Below are 21,551 nucleotides of genomic sequence, written 5' to 3'. Positions count from 1 at the left end.
CCATAATAATTACAAAAAATGGCCTCCGGGCAAAATGTAAACGAACATAATTGGACCGTTTTCATGATTTTTTAAACCGTTTCCCTAGCAAATAAGTTCAAAGGTAGGTAAAAATAATAAGAATCATAATAATGTAATTCCCCCTCCTACTCCTACTCCTCCTCACGTCAACCCTGAATTAAAACATTTCAATAAATGAAAAATATATTTATATATATATTAATCACGTATGACATACAACAAATCGTTAAATCAATAACTAACCAACTCACCAACAAACAAACAAACAAACAAACGTTAAATCATATTCAATTTAAAAAAAAAAATTAAAACATAAACAAAAAAAAACAATATGTTATTTTTATTTACAACGTTCGGATTTTTATTTTTTTTTGTTTTTATTATTTTGTGGGGGCGCGACCAAAAAATATACATCGAAGAGGAATGAAATAGAAAGATAATGATTGAGAAAGAGAGAGAGAGACAGAGAGACTAAATGAGAAAGATAAAGAGAGGTAGAAACTTAAAAAAAAAGAGAGGGATTTGAAAAGACAGAGAAAAAGAGAGAGAGAGGAGGGTATATGGCAAAAAAGGAGAGATCGGGGGAGAGCGAAAGAGAGGGAGAGAGACGGACAGCAGACAGAGAGAGACCAAAAAAAAGATAAAAGAAGAGATATAAACCTGAAAAAACAGCAAAAGAAAGAGAAAAATTGACAAAGAAAGGACAGACATCAGAAAATGAATGAGAGAGAGAATGAATGAGAGTAAATTAAAAAAAAAGAGAGATCAGGGGAGAGAGAGAGAGAGGAAAATAAACTAAAAGAGAGATCAGAAAAGAGAGAGAGAAAGAGATGATGAAAAGCTTTAAACCATCAACAAAATTAATAATATTTCGTAAACAAACAAAAAATTTATTTATTTTTTTTCCTTCCTTCCTCCCTTTTTCATAACACTCCCAACGCCCCGATTAAATTTTTTTCTTCTGCCACGATAAATTTTTTTTACAAAAAAAAACCGTTTTAAACTTGTTAAATTTTTTACAGTTTAAAAAAAAAAAAACTCACCTTTTTTTTTTTGTTAAAAAAAAAAAAATTAACCGTTGCTAATTATTTTGCTGTCGTCAAACGACGACGACGATAAAAATAATAATAATGATGAAATTAATAATAACATTTATTAACCGTTAAAAAATTCAAATTTGAAAAAAGTTTTACACAACAACAGCAACATAATCGTTATTATGGATGCCATTTTTTAAACTTCAGCAAAAAAGTGGCGGATATTTTAAAAAGAAAAACAAACAAGCACAAACTTTGACAAACAAAACGCACATAACACTTTACGATTTAAAATTTAAAAAAAAAAAGTCCAAAAATTCTGGCACGAATAACGACAACAACAACAACAACAACAACAAACGGACGGATGGCATCGCACGACTGACTAACTGAAAATTCTCTCTCTCTCGGTAACAACAACAACAAAACGCGTAAACCGCGCCACCCTCCCGCTCTCCCGCCCACCGCCCGCCCGCCCGCCATAAACGTGCCTGATTTTATTTATTTATTTATATTCAAAAAAAAAAATCATAAGATGAATAAAATTAACACGCGTTATAAATAAGAAACGTGTTCTTTTTATAAAAAAATATTCATAATAACATAATAACTACCGACTTTTAAATCTTTTTTTTGTTTGTTTACATTTTGTGTCGTACCGTGCGAAATAACCTAACCTGGTTAAAATAATTAAATCTTTTTTTTTGTTTCCATTAGGATTTTCCCGTCGTCGTCGTCGTCGTCGTCGCATTTCCGGTTTTACGATTCCGGAAATACTTTGTCAATTCGTTTGGAGTGAGGAGGAAAAAAAATTGTTTTCACGTCACAAACCGAAAAAAAAAATTAAATTCGAGTTTCCGTTAATGACGTCATTATCTTAACGGGGGGAGGGAAAGGAGGGTGATGGGTGGAGGGGTAAAGGAAGGGGGGAGGGGGGGATGAAAGGCGAAAAAGAGTAAAATAAACCTCGACGCGTTTGTGTTTTTTCATTTGGATTTTTAATTAAATCCGACGCGATTTTCTTTATCATTCGCCAACCGCCATTTTTTCCTTTTTGCGCGGGAAAAATTTCATTTCGAATCGACGGAAGAAAAAAAAAATTATTTTTTTTTTAAATAGAAAATTTTTCGAAAGGGAATAAATTAACACGAAAAAAAAAAAAAAACTGGTAATAAAAAAAAAAAAAAGAGAAATTGAAATAGTGAAATTCGATTGATGGAATTCTCCAAAAAAAAAAAATTTTGATGGAATTTTATATTCTCCATTTTTATTTCTCTCTCTCTCTCTCTCTCTCTCTCTCTTTTTGTCAAGGGTCAATCGGAAAATCTTTTCGTGAATCGAATCTCGAAAAAAAAAAAAAAAATGAAAAACGATAAATAAACAAATAAAAAATTGAAAAACGTTTTTTCTTTTTTTGTTATTGTAGATGTCATTTCGAATAACGACACGTTTCTCTTATTTTTCCTATAAGAAAAAAAAAAAACTATTCGACCGAGAATGAGAAAGAGAGAGAGAGAGAGAGAGAGAGAGAGAAAGATAAAAAACAAACAACAACGACAACGACAAACGACGCCCTTTTACGACTCCTCGTGTTTTACGTTTTTATGTTTTTATTTTCCCTTTTTACGCATAAAAAAAAAATAATAATAAAAACAACCATTGCAAGATGATGCAAACAAACAAACAAACATTTTTGACAAAAACATTTCGTCTACTATCAATCAATCACGACATCAAGTCGTCGTCGAAACCGACAACAAACAACAAACAAAACCAAATTCAAACGAAAAAAAAACCCAATTTTTCGTAACGTACCGAAAAAAAATTTAATAATTAATAAATTTTAAAAAATTTCCGTGAACTTTTACTATTTAACCTTTCACGCGTTTAATTTTTCGTTCGATGTATCGATCGATCGATCGATCGATCTATCGATCTATCGATAATTATTCACACGTCAATTTTTTTAACACGATTCAACTTTTCATTTTCGAAATCTTTCACGAATGCAAAAAAAAAAAAAAATTTTTTTTCTATTTTTTTCGAGTCTGTTTTATTTTAAAATTACCGTATAAAATCCCGCCCCCTCCCTCCCTCCCTTCCCCCCAAAAAAACAACAATTAAGGACGTGGAAACGATAATAATAATAATAATAATAATAATAACAATAGTAGTCGATGGACGCGGGAAATTTTTTTTTTTTTTTTTGACAACCGAAACCAAACCGGCGTTCCATTTCCGTCTCACACAACCTTGACACAACAATCGTTTATTGTTTACGACGACAAACAAACAAACAAAGAATCGGACGCAGGGGGGGCGGGAAGAAGAGGGAGGAAAGAGTGCGGAAGAAAATTTGCAACGCGATTCTTCTTTTTTTAAAAAAAAAAAAAAAAAGGTCGAATGATGAAGATCAAATTATTTTTCGCTTTGGTAATGAGCGAAAGTATTTAAATATAAAAACAAACGATCGACAAACAACAACAACAATAACAACAGACAAAATTAACATGATAACACATAAAAAGTTGTCTTAGTAAAAATAAGATAGATTAATAAAAATCGTGTTTGACTCGGAGGCAAATCATTTTTTTTTTTTTCTAAACGCAAAACTACACGCGAACAACAACAACAACAACATTATTATTAATAATAATAATAATAATAAACAATATTTATTTATTTATACAAATAAAAACAAAACAAAAGTTGAAAAATTTTTTTAGTCGTTGAGATTTTTAATGAAGGTTTGTTTATTATTATTATTATTATTATTATTTTTTTTTTTTTTTTTTTTATTAAAAAAATATTTAAATGACAAAAACAATAAAATTCCGACAAGAAAGCCTCATTATTTTCTCTCTCTCTCTCTCTCTTTCTTTCTCATTTTCTTCTGCTAGTATTATCAATCATATGATTTTGATAATACGAAAAGAAAAAGAAAAAAATGTTTGTACGTTTGCAATACAAACAAACACAAACAAAATTTCGAGAGAATTTTTTCGATTTATTAAAAATCCCCCCAACAAAAAAAAAAAAAAACGGAAACGGAAACGATGATAATAATAATAATAATTTTTTAAATGTACCGGAATAGAAATTCTGGAAGGAAGGATAAGAAATAAAAAAAAAAAAAAATGATGATGATGATGATGATGATGAAAGTACGTCTGGAATGAAATCGCGATCACGTATGCACGGAAGGAAGGAAGGGAGAAAAAAACAAATGATAATGATGATAAGGATGGTATTGATGATGATGATAACGAAACTAGAAAGAAAGAAAATTTTCGAAAAAAAAGAAATTGGAAGCAAATTTATGACGTCACGATGAACCACATCTAATGTAATTATTATTTAAAAGTATCAGAGAAAAAGCTTTCCAGAGAGAGAGAGAGAGAGAGAGAGAGAGAGAGAGAGAGAAATTAAACAGAAAAAAAAGGAGAGAGAAAGAGAGAGACAAAAAAAGGCAAAATGAAAGTAACGAGGAACACACATAAAGAGAGAGAGAGAGAGAGAAAACTTCTCGTGAGGCAATGGGAAACAGCAGCAACCACAAAGAGAAAGAAAGGAAGAATGAAACAGAGAAAGGTAAAGCGAGAGAGAGAGAGAGAGAAAGAGTATTAAAATTAAGAGTAGAACAAAATATGCGTGGGTGTTAAAAATAAAGAGTAGAAAATTTTCTGTAAAAGACAGGAAAGCGAGAGTTGATTAATCAATTTTTACAAAAATTTAAAAAAAAACGTTAAACGTCCATCACATTCCTCCTTCCTTCCTTCCTCTCTTTTCCTCCCTTCTACTCCTGCCACGACCGATATTCCATTAACATTTAAACAAATTTTTCAAAAAAAAAAAAAAAAAAAAAAGCGAAACAGGAAGAAGGATGATGAATGTTAACGCGTGGTATAAACAATGGCGCGGTCTGCGAAGTCACGTGATATTCAATAAACAATATGTCGAATTTTTTTTGTTTTGTTTTTTTTTTTTTTTGACAAATTATCGTCACCTTTTGCAACTTTCAAAGAGAAAATAAACCCTTCCCCTCTCCTCTCCCTCCTCCCTCCCCGAAGAACACGCGAACGTAATTGCCGCCTTTTCACTACCTGTCCGTGAATTTGCAAAAAAAAAAAAAAAAAAAAAAAAAAAAAAAAAAAAGAAGGTTTTCGTTTCATTTTTTTTTTCCACGTCGATGAATTTCCGTTAACGTCTTCTTTCTTCCTTTCTTCCTTCAATTCCCTCCCCTCTCCCTCTCCCTTTCCCCGTTTTTGTTCTTTTTCCATTTTTTTTTTTTAGCTAATTGTTTATACCCCTCAGGCACGTGAGAAAGAGAGTGAAAGAGAGAGAGGGGCGAAAACCTTTTTCTTTTTTTATTATTATTTACATTTATTGAACAATAAAAAAAAAGGATCGCTTTTCTCTCTCTCTCTCTCTCTCTCTTTCTCTCTTTTTGTCATTTTGGCGCCGCTATTAATGGCGTCTTTCCTTTTAACCGGAACTATCAAATACTTTTCACCAGGTATCGATGAAAAGACCCTTTTTTTTTTTTCTTTTTAAATTTCGCGATCAACATCGGATCCATCCATTTCAAAAATTTTACAACGCGAGAGAGAGAGAGAGAGAAAAAAAACTTTCTACTGACCCGAAAACCATCATCATCATCATCATCATTATTATTATCATTTTTTTAAAATAGAAAATAGCAAAATTTCAAACTTCTTTTGTTGTTGTTGTTGTTGTATCCGCATGACACGTGGTTTAAATTAATCTGATTTATTTAATTAACAACAACTACCTGATTTTCAAGAATTATTAATAATAATAATGATAATAATAATGATAATGATAATAATGATAATAAATTTCTAACCATTTCGAACGTCGTTCTCGAACGAATTTGACAATAACGTAAAAATTCTTTTTCTTTTCTTTTTTGAATATTTAAAATAAAAAAAAATTCAAAGGACTCCGTGAAAAATAATAATAATAATAATAATAATAATAATAATAATAATAATGATGATGAGATTGATCCAATTAAAGAAAATGATTCGCAGTTCGTTAAATTAATTAAAAATCAATTTAAAAAAAAAATTCACAAAAGAAAACAGAATGATAATAATAATGATGATGATGATTTACGGTAGGAGGGCATAAAAAAAGGAAGAGGGAGAGGGGGAGGAGATAATATAAATTGAATAACTTGAAAAAAGAAATAATAATAATAAAAAATTGTTTGAATTGATTTTTTAAAAAAATTAATTTTAAGTAAAAAATTAACGGTTAAAATTGTTTGTTTGTTTGTTCGTTCCTTCGAACGCTATCGAACGAATCGAAAGATTCAATGAACGAACGAACGAACGAACGAATGAATGAATGAATGAATGAAACGGTACTAATAATAATAATAATAATAATAAATAAAAACTTTCCCTAACGAATGCGAAAAATTTATTATATACATTTATTATTTATCATTTTTATTATTAATATCATTGTTATCATCATCATTATCATTATTATTATTATCATTATCATTATTACTATTTATTAATTAATAAATAATATTAAAAAGCGAACGAATGTTGAGAAAATTTTAAAAATCATTCGACGATCTAAAAAAAGAAAATGAAAAAGAAAAAAAAAATTTCCTAATAATTTTAGAAAGTTTACAAAATCATCATCATCATTATTATTATTATTAATTTCACTTTATTATTATTATTATTTAACAATTCGATAATAATTTATATATATTTTGTTGCCAATTTTACAAAAAAAAAAAAAACAAAGTAAGAAATGAAGAATAAGAAAAAGAGGAAGAAAAAGGTAGTCAGTCAGTCATTGCAAACTCGTCGAAGGAGAAGAAATAATTTTTTTTGTCGTGGTAGAAGAAAAAATTAATAATTATTGTCGTGGAATAAAAAAGGATAAATAATTCTGTCGTATAGAATCATTTTGTCGGGGAAGTAAAAAGAATTCATTTGTCTGTCATGGAAGGTAAAAGAATATATAATTCTTTTATTTGGGTCGTGGTAGAAGAAATAATTGACAATATATTTTGTCTGTTAACGTTTTTACGCTCGATCGAAACCACTGAAATGTGCGTAAACAAATTTATTATTATCATTATTATTATTATCGGAAATTTTTAAATGCGATTATCCGACTTATTAACATAAAAATCGATTACGCGAATCTGCTTAAAAAAAAAAAAAATAAAGAAAAAATTACGACGACAAAAAACAAACACATCAACAAACAAACAAATAAACAAACAACAACAACCAGACACGCGTCTAAATTAAATTTAAAAAAAAAAAAAAAAAAAAAAAAACTCATTTTACTTTTATAGAAATAATAATAATAATAATAAATTGATTTTCGCTTTCGAAAAAATTCATCGATAACAAAAAAAAAAAAAACAAACAAAAATCTGGTTCCACGACAATTTAAAAATTAATAAATAAAATTTGTATCACAATTCATTTTCTCTCTCTCTCTCTCTCTCTCTCTTTTTCCTTTCCACATATTACGAATGTCAAAAAAAAAAAGAAAAAAAGTTCGTCTGCTCGATACTAAATTACGACGACATAAATAAACGATTGCGTAATGACTGGATAAGAAAAAAAAAGTTGAAAAATTTGCTGGAATAAAACTCGAATCGAATATCAACCCATACCTGTTTTCGAATCGATCGATGATGATAATGATGATGACGATGATGATAATGATAATATTTAAAACTTGAATATAAATCAAATACGTCGAACATTTAACGGCGAGTATAATCATCATAATAGTTCTTATTATTATTATTATTATTATCAATTGAAAATTTTCCTTTTTTTTTTTTTTTCAATTATAATAATGTCGAACGAGGAAGAAAATATGATTGATAAATTTTTTTCTTTTTAATTATCTAATACCACGTACTCGCGTAACGCACGCACGCACATTTGCCTCATTTTTTTAAATTGATTATACGATATCACCCTATCACGTGTAAGAAATACGCTATGATGATGATGATGATGACGTAACGGGAAGATTTTTCTCATTTCCGGAATGTGTATAAATAAAAACGTGGAAGGAGAAATCGTTTCGGTTATTCAATTATAAACGTAAATGTTTAAAAAAAAAAAAAAAAATCTTATAAAAACGTTTCGCAGTATATTTTTAGATTCATTTCCGGTTTTTTTTTTTTTTCATTCTTTCTGTTCGTCCCACACTTAAAATCATCGTGGCTAAAGAAAAAAAAAATTTTTATTAATAAAACGCTTAAATTAAAACAGCAAAAAAAAAAAAAAAGAGAAAAAGAAAAAAAATTCTTTTTATATCTTTTTATTTTTTTTTACGCGATAAAATTCCATTTTTAATTTACAACCGGAAGTAGAAAAAAAAAAAAATTAACGGTCGAAACATTTCCGAGAAGTGAAAGGGGAAATAAATAACAAAAGAAAGGGTGTGAGGAGGAGGAGGAGGAGAGAAGTGGAGGGAGTAAAACCCAAACAAACAGTCGGTTATGATGTCCGTCAGTTGGAGGAGGGGAGAAATTTAACGGGCAAGAAAATTTTCGAACGGAAGCGGGGAGAGGGAAAAACGAAATGAGAGTGAAAAGGGGAAGTGGGAAGAGTTGGGGGAGGGAAAGGCAGTTAATGAGTGGGGGAAAATGAAAGAAACGAAAATGATGATGACGTCAAAGAATTTCAAACCTTAATCTGACATTTACGAAACGAGAGAAATTTTTTTAAATTTCATTTCATAGAATAAATAAATTATAGACTAAAATAATAATAATAATAATAATAATAATAATAATAATAATAATAATAATAAGAGATTCAAAAAAAAAAAAAAGTTTTCGGGTGTTGATATCGTCCTTATCATCATCATTATCATTATCATCATCATCATCGTATATCGATATTGATTCATCACATTGTTTGATTTGTTATTTCAACTTTTTTTCAATTTCAAACTTTTATTATTATTCGAAAAATAAATCTAATGACACGTCTTAAAAAAAAAAAAAAACGAGAGAAAAAAAGAGAGAGAGAGAGTGTGTGTGAAATTTATTCGGTCATGACACGAAAATAATTAAAATTTTAAAAAAACGACGTGAGGAGACAACGGCGACGACGACGACGCCATTTTGGAAAAAAAAGAAAAATAGGTCGAAAAATTATCGGATGGAGAGGAAAAAAAGAGAGAAAAAAACTGGAAAAACTGGAAAAACTTTTTATTAAAGGGAATCAAATTACAAAATCCATAATGGAGAAATTACAAAAAAAAAAAAAAAAAAAGTGTCAAAAGACAAAAGATTATAAATAATTCCAGTTTTAAATTTAATTAAATCAATCGAATATATAAGTACGGGAGTTCCAGAATTTTCTCCAGTTTTTCAAAAAAAAAAAAAATTTTTTCCTTTCGTCAATCTTTTACCGGAAAACGGAAAAATAACTTTTTATAAAAAAAAAAAAAAAAAGGAATTTAATAACAAACAAACAAACGAACAAACAAACACCTGACGAATAAAAAAAAAAATTCTCCAGCAAAAGAAAAAAAAATGACTTCCGGTTAAATAAATAAATAAAAAAAAATGAAAATTTAAATTTAAAAAAAAAAAAATCGAATTTTAAATAAATCATTTCGAATTTGAAAAATGGCGCGCGATCGATGAGAATCCGCCATTTTGTTTTTTTTTTTTTTTGTCTAAAATCATTTTTTCCTTTCCACGAACGAAATTTTTTTTTTTTTTTTTTTTTTTGACGTTTGTCTCAAAAACGAAACAAACAATCCTGAAATTTTGACAGGAATGGAACATAAAAAAAAAAGTCGTGGAAATAGATTCTGTCGTAAAACAAACGACTACGTCAAAGATTTATCCGTAAAAATTCATCCCATTCAAATTATTATTATCGTCGTCACACGTTGTTTATTTTTCGACATCATACGTAAACGATATTATTTTTCTATTGCCACGTAAAAAAAAAAAAAAAATTCAAATTAATTATTTTCCCGCGCGTTACACGAGTTCACGACCTTTTTTTTTTTTACTTCGTGGAATTTTTCCGTACCTGTTTCAAATTGGTAATATATCGAACAGGTGTCGAACCCATTTCACAAAAAAAAAAAAAAAAAATTCTTTCCTTCTTTTACTACGTCTCCCCCCCTTCCCTCCCCTCTATTCCCCCTTAAACAAACAAACAAAGACTGGAGGAATGTTTACGGATACCAAACAAACAAACAAACAAAAGAATGGAATGTCGAAGAGAGAGAAAAAAAAAATCCTCCGTGACTTCTTCTTCTTCTATTATTCTCTTTTTGGTAACAACAACAACAGTTACATACACGGACGATCTTTTCTTCACGGGTAACTGAACGATAGAAAAAATTATTTGAAACGACATTGTCAAGGTCGTATGGTGTAAAAAAGAGAGAAAGAGAGATGGGGAGAGGGGAGGGTGTAAATCAGGTATTATGTAAACTTAACATTTTTTCAGGTACGAAATATAAAAAAAAAAAAATTTTTTATTTTATTGTGTGTAAAAGAATTTTTAAAGGCGTTCGTTTGTTTTTTGTGGAAGAAAGATAAATTTTCGAGAGGAGAGAGTAAAGGAAGGGAGGGGAGGGGGAATTCAATATGGCGGTTTGTAAATTAATTTTAACAATATACGTTTGAGGAAGGAGGAAAAACGTCCGAAACACTTCCGGTTATTTTAAAAATATTTTAGAAATTTGGTACGAAACAGAACCTTTTTTTTTGTTTCACTCCGACAGTTTTCTTTAGGTTATCGTCTAAAGCAAAAGAGAGAAAGAGAGAGAGAGAGAGAGAGAGAGAGAGAGAGAGAGAGAGAGAGAGAGAGAGAGAGAGAGAGAGAGAGAGAGAGAGAGAGAGAGAGAGAGAGAGAGAAGTATAACACACGCCTAATGATCGAACGCCGTTCAATTAAAATATTTTCACAAACGATTTAATAAACGAACGTCATTTTTTTTTTTTTTTTTTTTTTTTTTTTTTTTTCATTAAAAAAAAATCGTTGAGTTGAGTAAATAATTATTTTTGAGAGCCAAAGTGGGAGTTTTTTTAACGTTTAAAACGTGACCGATGATAAATAATTTTCTTCTCTCTCTCTCTCTTTCTATTTTCTTCTTTCTCTCGTCCACTCTCTTTTGCTCTCTTTCTTTTCCCCCTCTCTCTCACTCACACATTTTCTTGCTCTCTTTTTTCCTATCTATTTCTTCCTTCCACCCCCTTTCTCTCGCTCATTTTATCCTTTTTCTCTCATTCTCTTTTCTTTTTTTCCTTACTCTCTTTTTCTCTCTTTTTCTAGATTTTTCTTCCTCTCTCTCCCTCTCTTTCTCTCTCACTCTATCTTTTCCTTTCTTTTTCTCTTTCTAATTTGTTTTTTTTCTTTCTTCCTTCATTCCTCTTTCACTCTCTTACTCTTTCTCTTTTTTTTTTTACTCTTTTCTGCTTTCTCTCTCTCTCTCTCTCTCACTCTATCTTTTCCTTCCTTACCCTCTTTTTATTCCTTTATATTCTCTATTTCTTTCTTTTTCTCTATCTGTTTCTTTTCCTTTTCCTCCCCATTTCTCTCACTTTTTCCCTCTTTCTTTTCCATCTTCCCTCTCTCACTCTTTTTCTTTTACTTCTTTTCTTCACCACCTCTCCCTGTCTCTTTTCCTACCTTCCTCTTTCTCATTTATTTATATTCTCATTTACATTTACGCTGATTTTCATAAAAACGCGAAATATAACCGGAATCGATAGAATAAGATAAGATTTTCCCTTTAATAAAATAAAGCAGAAGACGCAATTTTTTTCTCTTGGTTTTATTATTATTATTATTATTTACGTTATCATATTAAAAATTAATACAGATAATAAAAAACAAAACCAATTTTTAAATCCCTAATTAAAATAAAAGTATTCACCTCCGTCGACGCGTATCATTTCCGATAATCGTAATCAATAATAAATCAATAATAAATCATTTAATAAATTATTTATCGATACAATTATTTTTGACACAAACCTCGAATCCCGCCGATCATAATAATAATAATAATAATAATAATAATAATAATAATAATAATAATAATAATTAATTCCATTTTATGAAAACCAAAAAAAAAAAAAAAAAATAAATAAAAGGAAGGAGGAAAAATATTTATAAAAAAAAAGAGAGTGAGAGAGAGAGAGAGAGATTTGAATAATTCCAGTTCCGACAAATAAATAAATAAATTATTATTATTATTATTATTACTACATTTCATTTTTTCCTCGTTGATGAAATTGACGAGGGCAAAAAAAATAAAAAGGAAGAAAATAATAATAATAAATTTTTTAATTTTATGTTACTGTCGTTTATATGCATCATCGAAATGTTCCTCCTCCCGCTCCTCTCCCATTCTCCCAATTTATTTATTCCCCGATTTCCCGATTCCCCCTCCCTTTGTTTAGGGAATTTTTTTTGTCTTCCTGTCGTCAGTCAAAATATAATTTTTTTTTTTTTTGATACGTATTAAAAAATCATTTATTTATTTATTAAAAAAGTTACAAACGTTTCATTTTTTTTTTTTTCATAATTAAATGTTTGCAGGATTGCCAACTTGAAATGAGTATAAAAAAAAAAAAAAAAAAAAAACAAAGTATTGCCGAAACCCGGGATCGAACCAGGGACCTTTAGATCTTCAGTCTAACGCTCTCCCAACTGAGCTATTTCGGCACTTGATAACATTTACCGGTTTTGAGAGAACAAACGGATGAAATTCTACGAATGTCATGAAAACAACTTAAAAAAAAAAAAAAATCGAACGGTAACTCTATTCGATTTCGATATTATCGAAACGCGCGCGTTTTTTTTTTTTTTTTTTTTACGATTGTAATTTACGCGTGCATACGCGAACGCGCGTGATTTGTTTTCAAATAATCATGAGAAAAGAGAGAGTAAATTATTTTTTTGTTTATTTAAAAAAAAAAAACAATAAAAATTTCAAAACGTTGGAAAATTAAAAAAAAAAAAAAAAATTCGAACGCCGAACATCCGAACGCTTTTTTTTTTCTTTTACATTTCTACCCATTATCGAACGCTACTAATTAAAAAATTTCAAAAAAAAAGAAAATTAATTAAAACATTGTTTTCGTTTTCTCATTTATTATTATTATTATTACGGTTCATTTCGTCCATTTTTTTAACTGAAAATAAAAACGAACGCGAGTCACGTACACGGCTGAAATTTTCTTTTTTTTTTTTTTTTTTTTGGAAAAATTAAAATGACGTAATCGCAGCATCCAGTTTATGATCGTGTGGATAAAAAAATGTATAAAATTAATAATGATAACAGCAGAAGACACGCCTCGCGAATTGTGGCAGAAAGAGTAAATTACTCGAAGTGATGAAAAGACATTGACACGACGAAAACATTATCATTATTGCAATCATTTAGGTTGTTATCGAAAACACTATCAACCGGAAACGATGAGTCCACGTGATCGATCACGTGATCTGGGAAAAAGTCTATAAGAAAAACGAAGAGAGACAAACGCATCGTCACTACCGGTAACACGTAACCGTTTAGTATTAATTTTTTTTTTTTTTTCACCTTATTGAACAGAGACGGTAACGACCGACGACTCCGCAAGCCGAAATAGCTCAGTTGGGAGAGCGTTAGACTGAAGATCTAAAGGTCCCTGGTTCGATCCCGGGTTTCGGCAATACTTGTTTTTTTTTTTTTACATTTAATCACCCGCACCACCACCACCACCAACAACAACAACATACGTTCCAAAAACTGGAACACAAACGTATGAAAAAAAAATTCTCTAATATTAAAAATAATGATGATGATGATAATACTAATACAAATACATCAACGAATATGATGTAATCAAAACGACGGATTTTACATTCGAGACAATTTTTTTTTTTTTTTTTTTTTCCCCCATTGCATCTGATCCCACGTCATATTGTAAATTTTTCATTGTTTCCCTCTCCCTCCCCCTCCCGTTTTTACGCACATCCGTTTTTTTTTCGATTGTGATTTTGTGTGAAAACCTGTCAAAAAATTTTCATATTTCACAAAAACGGAAATGAAATAGAAAGTCGAAGACAAAAGGGAAACGGGGGGGGAGTATGACGGTGGGAGGAGGAAAAGGAGGGGGAGGGGTAATGATAATAAGAAAATAATCATCGTTACGGGAAAGTCATCGATCGATCGATTTCATTATTTATTTAATGTTTAACACCAAATTAAAAACTTTTTTATAAAAAAAAAATTTTACCAAACTTTTGCAGTCGACTCTTCTCTCTCTCTCTCACTTCATCTCATTATCCATCATTGCCATTTTCTCTCGAAATCAAATAATAATAATAATAATAATAATAATAATAATTAATAAGTCAAAGAGTATCGAAGCGTTAATAAATAACTCGAGTCATTGAACAAAAACGAATGTTTTGTTGTTATTAATTTTCTTATCTACCTTTCCCGTAACATTTCCCGTTACGTTTTCATCGGAATCCTTTTTTTTTTCTTTTTTTAATGAGGATACAAACGAATAGAGAGAAAAAGAGAAAGAGAGAGAGAGAGAAAGAAAAACGAGCCAAGTTTTTAATTTTCTTATAAAAAATACATTTGTTTATTTTTCACGGATTACATCACACTTTAACGTAAATTGAAAATTATTATTATCATTATCATCATCATCATCATCATCATCATCATCATCATCATCATCATTATTATTATTATTAAATTTGTTCGAATCATTTTTTTTTTTTCCCCCATAAGATTTTCATCATTAATAATTTAAAAAATAACGTTTTTCCCTTCCTTTCTCTCGCACTCTCTCTCTCTCTCTCACACACTCTCACATTTAAACGATTTGGCGGGAAAATCTAGTGGAGTGTAGAGGGGGAAAAAAAAGGGAAAGGAGGAAGAGAAATTGCAGGGAAATACGACGTCGTTTCGATCGAGATACGCAGGGGGAAAAAAAGCGAAAAATTAAATTCGTTATAAAAAAAAATACTTAAAAAGACACGAATTCCCTCCATTAATTTTATGTAATCGATATTCTTCTTAATTTATTTTATTTTTTTTTTCCTCATCCCCATTTCATTCTCCATTCCACTCCATTCCATTTTTTTTTCTTAATTACCTTTCGTTGAGCCCTTTGAAAAAAAAATTCCCCCCATCCCCATCCCATTCCCCTTTACTACTACTTCCCCTCTTTTCCCCTCACTCTCCACGATATTTTTTCAAAAAAGAAGAAAACAAAAAAGAAGGGAAAAAAAAATGTCGTCTTTTTGTATATTAAATATTTTTTTTTTTTACGCTACGACATTTTTTTTTTTTTTATTTAATTCGTAAATGAGTAAAAACCAGCGTGAAATTACGCGTACGACAAAGATCAATCAATCAATCAATCAATCGAAATATTCTAGAATATTCTAAACGTAAAAACATTAAAAAAAAAAAAAAAAGAAAAAAAAAGAAAAGTAAAATAACTTACGCTACAGATGAGACACGTTAGATTTTTTTTTTTTTTTTTTTTTGTAAATTGGCGACAAAAGGAATAAATAATAAATTTTTCTCGTACCTGAAACATAAAAAAAAAAAAATAAATAAATAAATAAATAAATTTTTTATTATAAAATGAAAACGAATGCTTCGAAACATGACAAAAAACGAGAAAAAAAATTTTTTTCGCTATGTTTCATTTTTTTATTTCCGGTTTATTATTATTATTATTTCCGTTACTTCAGAAATTTATAAAAAAAAAAAAAAACATACGAAGAAAAATTCAAAAAAAAAAAAAATCAAATTTTATTTGTTTTATGTACGTATATATCATCATTATCATCATCATCATTATTATTATTATTATTACAATTTACGAATTCGAAATCCCGAAACGTGAAAAAATGTCGAATAAATAAATAAAAACGTTTTTTTTTTTTTTTTTTTAATACAAAATGGCGGATGCGAAAATATTTTTCATATTAAATGTGTTCCTCCAATAAAGTTTTAAATTTTGAAATGACGTCATCTCACGTTTCCGTCCAAAAAAAAAAAAAAATCCTGGAATTAAAGAAGGAAAAGGATAAATTGGGATAAATCCAAAGGAGAATAAAAAAGGTAAGAGGAAAATTGTAATGAAAGGGTAAAAACCGGAAATGAATTTTCTAATAATTAAAGGAAAAATACAATTCAATAGTTTCCGTTTCCGGTTTTGCCGGTAAATAAAAAGAAAAAAACGAATGAAGGACTCGTCGTCCGTACTTCGATTTCATTTAAATTCAAAAAAAAAAAAGAAGAAAAAAAAATTTGGCGGGAAAATTTTTTAAATTTTAAAAAAGGTTTTTAATAAATTTTAAAAATTGTCGTCGTCGTCGTTAACGAAACGAATAAAAAAATTTTTTTCCACTTTAAATTCAAGTTTTCACAGACGAATTTGAAACGTGACTAAAACCACGTTAATAATAATAATAATAATAATAATAATGATAATAATAATATAATCGCGATTTTTTTTTGACGCGTAAGGTAAACATTCATTCGCAAAAAAATTAATTTTTCCAAAGACAGGCGAATAATAAATAAACAAACAAACAAAAACAACAACAACAACAACCGTTTCTCTATGATGATGATGATGATGATGAACGCGGCCAAATTTAAATTTTTTTTTTTTTTTTTTTTTTTTTTCAATTAATTTTTAAATTGGATATTTTTCAACTGTTTTTGTTCAGATTCGTTCAGACAAAATCACATCAGCACGAAAATTAATTTTTTTCTTTTTTTTTTTTTTTCGTGTTAATGCCAAATTATCGTCGAAACGATTTATTTATTGGGAGAAAAAAAAATTGTTAAGTCGCCGTTCAATTTTACATTTAACCTCATTTTTTTTTTCTATTTCCACGTTCCATCCCCAGCAGCACCCTCTCTCACTCATCCACACCCCGATGATGATTATACACCGAAATAAAAAAAAAAAAAGAAAGAAAATTCGATCTATTTCGGATTTGTGGCAAAGAAAAAAAAAGGATCGTCCTGGAACGTGTAAAGAGAGAGAGCGAGAGAGAGGGGGGGAGGGGGGAGGAACAGGTAAAAGAAAAAAAAAATTCTGGAAAAATCGTTTCCCTGAGTAAATAATTAGAGCTTTTACGTTAATGAATGAGTGAAAATTTTCCGTGGCAAAAATTTAAAATGACGTATAAAAAAAAAACTTAAAATGTGTGACGTCATTTTTTTTTTTTTTGGTAAATTTAAATTCAAATTTTTTTACGGTAAGTAAATTTAAATTTAATTGAGTATGGGAAAAACCTTTTTTTCCACGGAAAATAAAAAAAATAAATAAAACAACAAACGTGGGTAGTATGAAGTTCGAAAAGGTTCGAATAAATTATTTAACACGAATTTAACGATAGCAAACAGAGAGAGAAAGAGAGAAAGGGAGAGAGAGAAACACAATTAGAGTTACGAGTGGGAAAACTCATTATCACGTAAAGAGTGATAGAAAAGAAATAAATTTAAACATTCATAACTGAGAGAGAGAGAGAGAGAGAAAAATAGAGATAAATAAAAAGAAAAAGAGGAAAACACACAATCACGAATAGAGAGAAAAAGTAAAAAAAATAAAATAAACAGAAACAAAGTCACAGAAATAAACAAAAGCACTTGTACTTGTACACACTCATGAACAACGAGAGGAAAAGAGAAAGAAAAACGCATTAAAAAAGTCAGAGAGAGAGAAAGAGAGAGAGAGGTTGAAGGACATACAACACATAAAAAGAGATAGAAAAAGAAAGTATGAAGAATACACATCACTTAGGAAAGAAATAGAGAGAGAGAAAGAGTATGAAGAACGCACAGCACAAACAGAAAGAGATAAAGAGAGAGAGAGGAGGATGAAGAACACATTGAAAGAGAGAGAGAGAGAGAGAGAAAGAAATAGAAATACACACACACATGGAGATCCAGAAAAAAAGAGACGAAAAACACCGAAACACATAAAAAAAAAAAAAGAAAACAGCGCATAAAGAGAGAAAGAGAGAGAAACAGAAAGACAAACACAAAGACAGATCGAAACAGAGAATATGAGGAACAAACTGGGAGAGAAAACGAAAGTATGAAATATAAACAGAAAAATAGAGAGAGAGAGAGAGAGAGAGAATGGAAAACATAGATAGTAAAAAAAAGAGACAGAAAAATAAAGAGAAAGAGAGGCAGACAAATAGAAAATTACAGAGAGTGAAAGAGAAAGAACAAGAGCAATAGTAACACAAAAAACAAGAGAGAGAGAGAGAGAAAGAAAAAAGAAGAAATCCAGAGAAAGAGGGACAGACTGAAAGGAAAACGCAGAGAGCGAAAGAGGGAGAGAGAGAGAATAAAAATCCTATGATCCGTAATTACATTATTATTATTATTACTATCATTATTAATAGAAAAAAAAAAAAAGTAAAAATTCAAATTTTTACGTAAAACATAAAAAAATTTTAAATTCGTATTACGTAACGACAAATAACTAGATAATAATAATAATAATAATAATGATGATGATGATGATGATAATGATTATGATAATAATAATAAAATTCCATGCGATAATAATACGGACGTTTTTTTTTTTCTTTACAAATTACGTACACATATAGAAAGTTTTTTTTTCCTGGGACGGGGGGGTAGGGAGAAATAGAAAATGGCGCTTAAGGGGCAACATTCGAACTCAATGGTTCAATCAATTTTTTTTAAAAAAAAAATTACTCCAACGTATAATTTCAGGGGGGGAGGAATGGAAAATGGCGTCATTTATCCAATATTGGGACTCGCTCTTCTTCCGTACCTGCAATTTTATTCTCTCTTAATTTCCTCCAAAAAGCTTCTGCTTTACGTAGCGGCCAACCTTCGACTTTGGCGCTAAAACTTCGAAAAAATTTATAATCCTTAAAATGCGTCATTTTTTGTTTTCCCGCGCAAAAATTTTTTTTTTTTTTTTTTTAAATTACAAATTTTTCTTCCACGTCGTCGTCGCGTCGTCGTTTTTTAATTTACGGTCAAAATCAATGAACCATCATCATCGTTATCATTATTATCACATTATCACCCGCGTACGCACTCACGCACACGCGTATGCCTGATAAATTAATTAAAAAACCTTTTTTCCATTCGAAAATTTCCTTTTTTTTTCACCGAAACTAATTAAAAAAACGCGTTTTACAAAATTGAATAATAATAATAATAATAATAATAATAATAATTTTAAATTTAAAAAAATTTTATTTTACTCGTTACTTCATTATCATTATCATTAATATCATTGACTGAAATTTTTATTAAAATTCTGTCGTTTACCTCGCGCTATTGAAATTAATAATAATGATAGTAATAATGATAACAATAATAATAATAATCAAACGAATTTTTTTGCATTCGATTGGGAAACTTTCGATTTCACGTCAAATCTCGTTTAACGCCCAATTAATTATTATTTATTTTACAAAAAAAAAAATTTTCCAGAACGTTCCATTCTTTAAAAACAGAAAAATAAAAAAGAAAACGTGAAAAGAAAAAAAAATTTCCTTGTTATTATTATTATTATTATTAAAATGTATTCGATGGAATTGAAAATTTGTCGTAAAGCCTGGAAAAATGGCGACCGAAAAAAAAAAGAAAAAAAAAAAGAAAAAGAAACTTTTAACGAGGTGTGAACATTCATTTTTTTCTTTTATACAAGAGAAAGAAGGAGAGAGGTAGAGGGAGACAGGAAGGAAGAGAAAGAGAGAGAGGGGGGGAACAAAAACCGAAAGAAAATTTATTGTTTACCGACGGGATTAAACGAAGCCGAAAATAAGAAAACGCAAGCGTAAAAATTACGAGACGAGGTAAATATCCGCGGCGTGTTGAGGAAAAGAAGAAAAAAAAAAAATTTCCATAATTATTTTACGCTTGCGTACTCGCGTCCCCGTGGGGAGGGGGAGGGGTGGCGCGCAAACAAGTGTCAAAGGATAATAAATGTATTTTTAACGACGTCAATAATTAGGGGGGGTGGGGAGAAAGGTCCGAAACATTAAAAAACGCGGATGGGGAGAACTAAATAACGACCCTACGTATACGCACTTACGCGCAAACACGCGCGCGTTTGAAAAAAAGAAAAATAACCGTTAAAATTTGTTACCGACGGCGACAAATCGATGTGACACGCGCGTTGACGTTTATGACACTGAACAAAAGGACAGGGAAAAAATAAATAGAGGGGGAGAGGGAGGGGTAAAAGTGTAAAGTGGGAAGTAAAGAGGGAAGAAAAAGGGAGGGGAAAAAATGTTGTAGAGGGGAAACGCGGTTAATTACAAATCACGTTACCACTTCCTTTTACTCCCTTCCTCCCTCTCCTCCTTCCGTTTGCGCGAGTTATTTGTCTCCTCCCCACTCCTCCCCCTTCCCCTTTTTCATTTTTTTCATTACGTGCGTTCATGTTTCCATTAAATAATTACTTCCTACAGGTTTTTATCATCGTCAATAAAATACAAAATGGAGGAAAAGAAGAAGAAAAAGAAAGAAAAAAGTCAAAAAATTAAAATAAAACAAAGAAGACGACAGAAAAATAAAAAAAATTTAAATAAAGCAAAAGCAGAAGAAAAGCAGAAGAAAAACAAAAAAGAAAGAAAAAAGAAAATGAAAAAAAAAAAAACTTTTCCGAGATTTTTTTTTTGTTTTTTACCCCCTCTTTTCCATTTTCCTTTCACCCCCTCTCCTCCCTCCCTTCTTCCACCCTCTCTACCACCCATCGCCGTTTCGACTCTTTGAAAATTTAATTTTTTAAATGGGATACACGAAAAGGAACGGAAAAGATGAAGATGAAGAAGATGAAAAAAAAAAAAAAAAGAAAAAAAAATTTCAACAGGTCGACGACATTTAAAACGAGAATAAAAGAAAAAAAGTGGAATGAGAGAGAGAGAGAGAGAGAGAGAGAGAAAGAAAATCTTTTTCTCTACCGCGAACATTGTAAGAGAGAGAGAGAGAGAGAGAGAAAAGATGAGTGAGGGAGGGGAGGGAGAAATGAAAGTTAATAAACGAAAAAACGGAATTAAAGTGATGAAGTGGACGGAGGGTGGGAGAGTGGGTGGGGGGGGGAAACGAAAGGCAACAATCAAAAGTGGGATGAGTGTAAAAAAAATAAAGAGGGGGAGGGGAGGGGGAATTATTTGATTGGTAACAATGAAAAATGGGATGGGATGGGGTAAAACGAAGGGTAAATGAAATTGAGATCCCTTATTAATTCCTCTCATTCTGTTAATTTTATTCCCTTATTATTATTATTATTATTATTATTATTATTATTATTATTATTATTATTATTATTATTATTTTTCTTTTTTCACGATCTCATTGAACGATACTCAAAACAAAAAAAATTATTACGTAATTAAAATTAATTAATTAATAATTATCATTATCATTTTAAAAAAAAAACGGTCAAATGAAAATTTT

General features: G+C 29.8%; 2 non-coding genes across 2 annotated transcripts; one reads left to right on the top strand and one right to left on the bottom strand.

Moving 5' to 3' along the window:
* Positions 1 to 12,714: 12,714 nt before the first annotated feature.
* Phum_PHUM492450 lies at positions 12,715 to 12,787 on the bottom strand. Its single transcript has one exon. It is a non-coding gene; the product is annotated as a tRNA-Phe (tRNA).
* A 916-nt stretch (positions 12,788 to 13,703) lies between these two features.
* Phum_PHUM492440 lies at positions 13,704 to 13,776 on the top strand. Its single transcript has one exon. It is a non-coding gene; the product is annotated as a tRNA-Phe (tRNA).
* Positions 13,777 to 21,551: the final 7,775 nt, after the last annotated feature.

Source organism: Pediculus humanus, genomic scaffold, assembly GCF_000006295.1.
Source record: "Pediculus humanus corporis 1103172108260 genomic scaffold, whole genome shotgun sequence".
NCBI classification, from domain to species: Eukaryota; Metazoa; Arthropoda; class Insecta; order Psocodea; family Pediculidae; genus Pediculus; species Pediculus humanus.
Note: the sequence above shows the minus strand (reverse complement) of the source record. Positions and strands in the feature narration are given on the sequence as shown.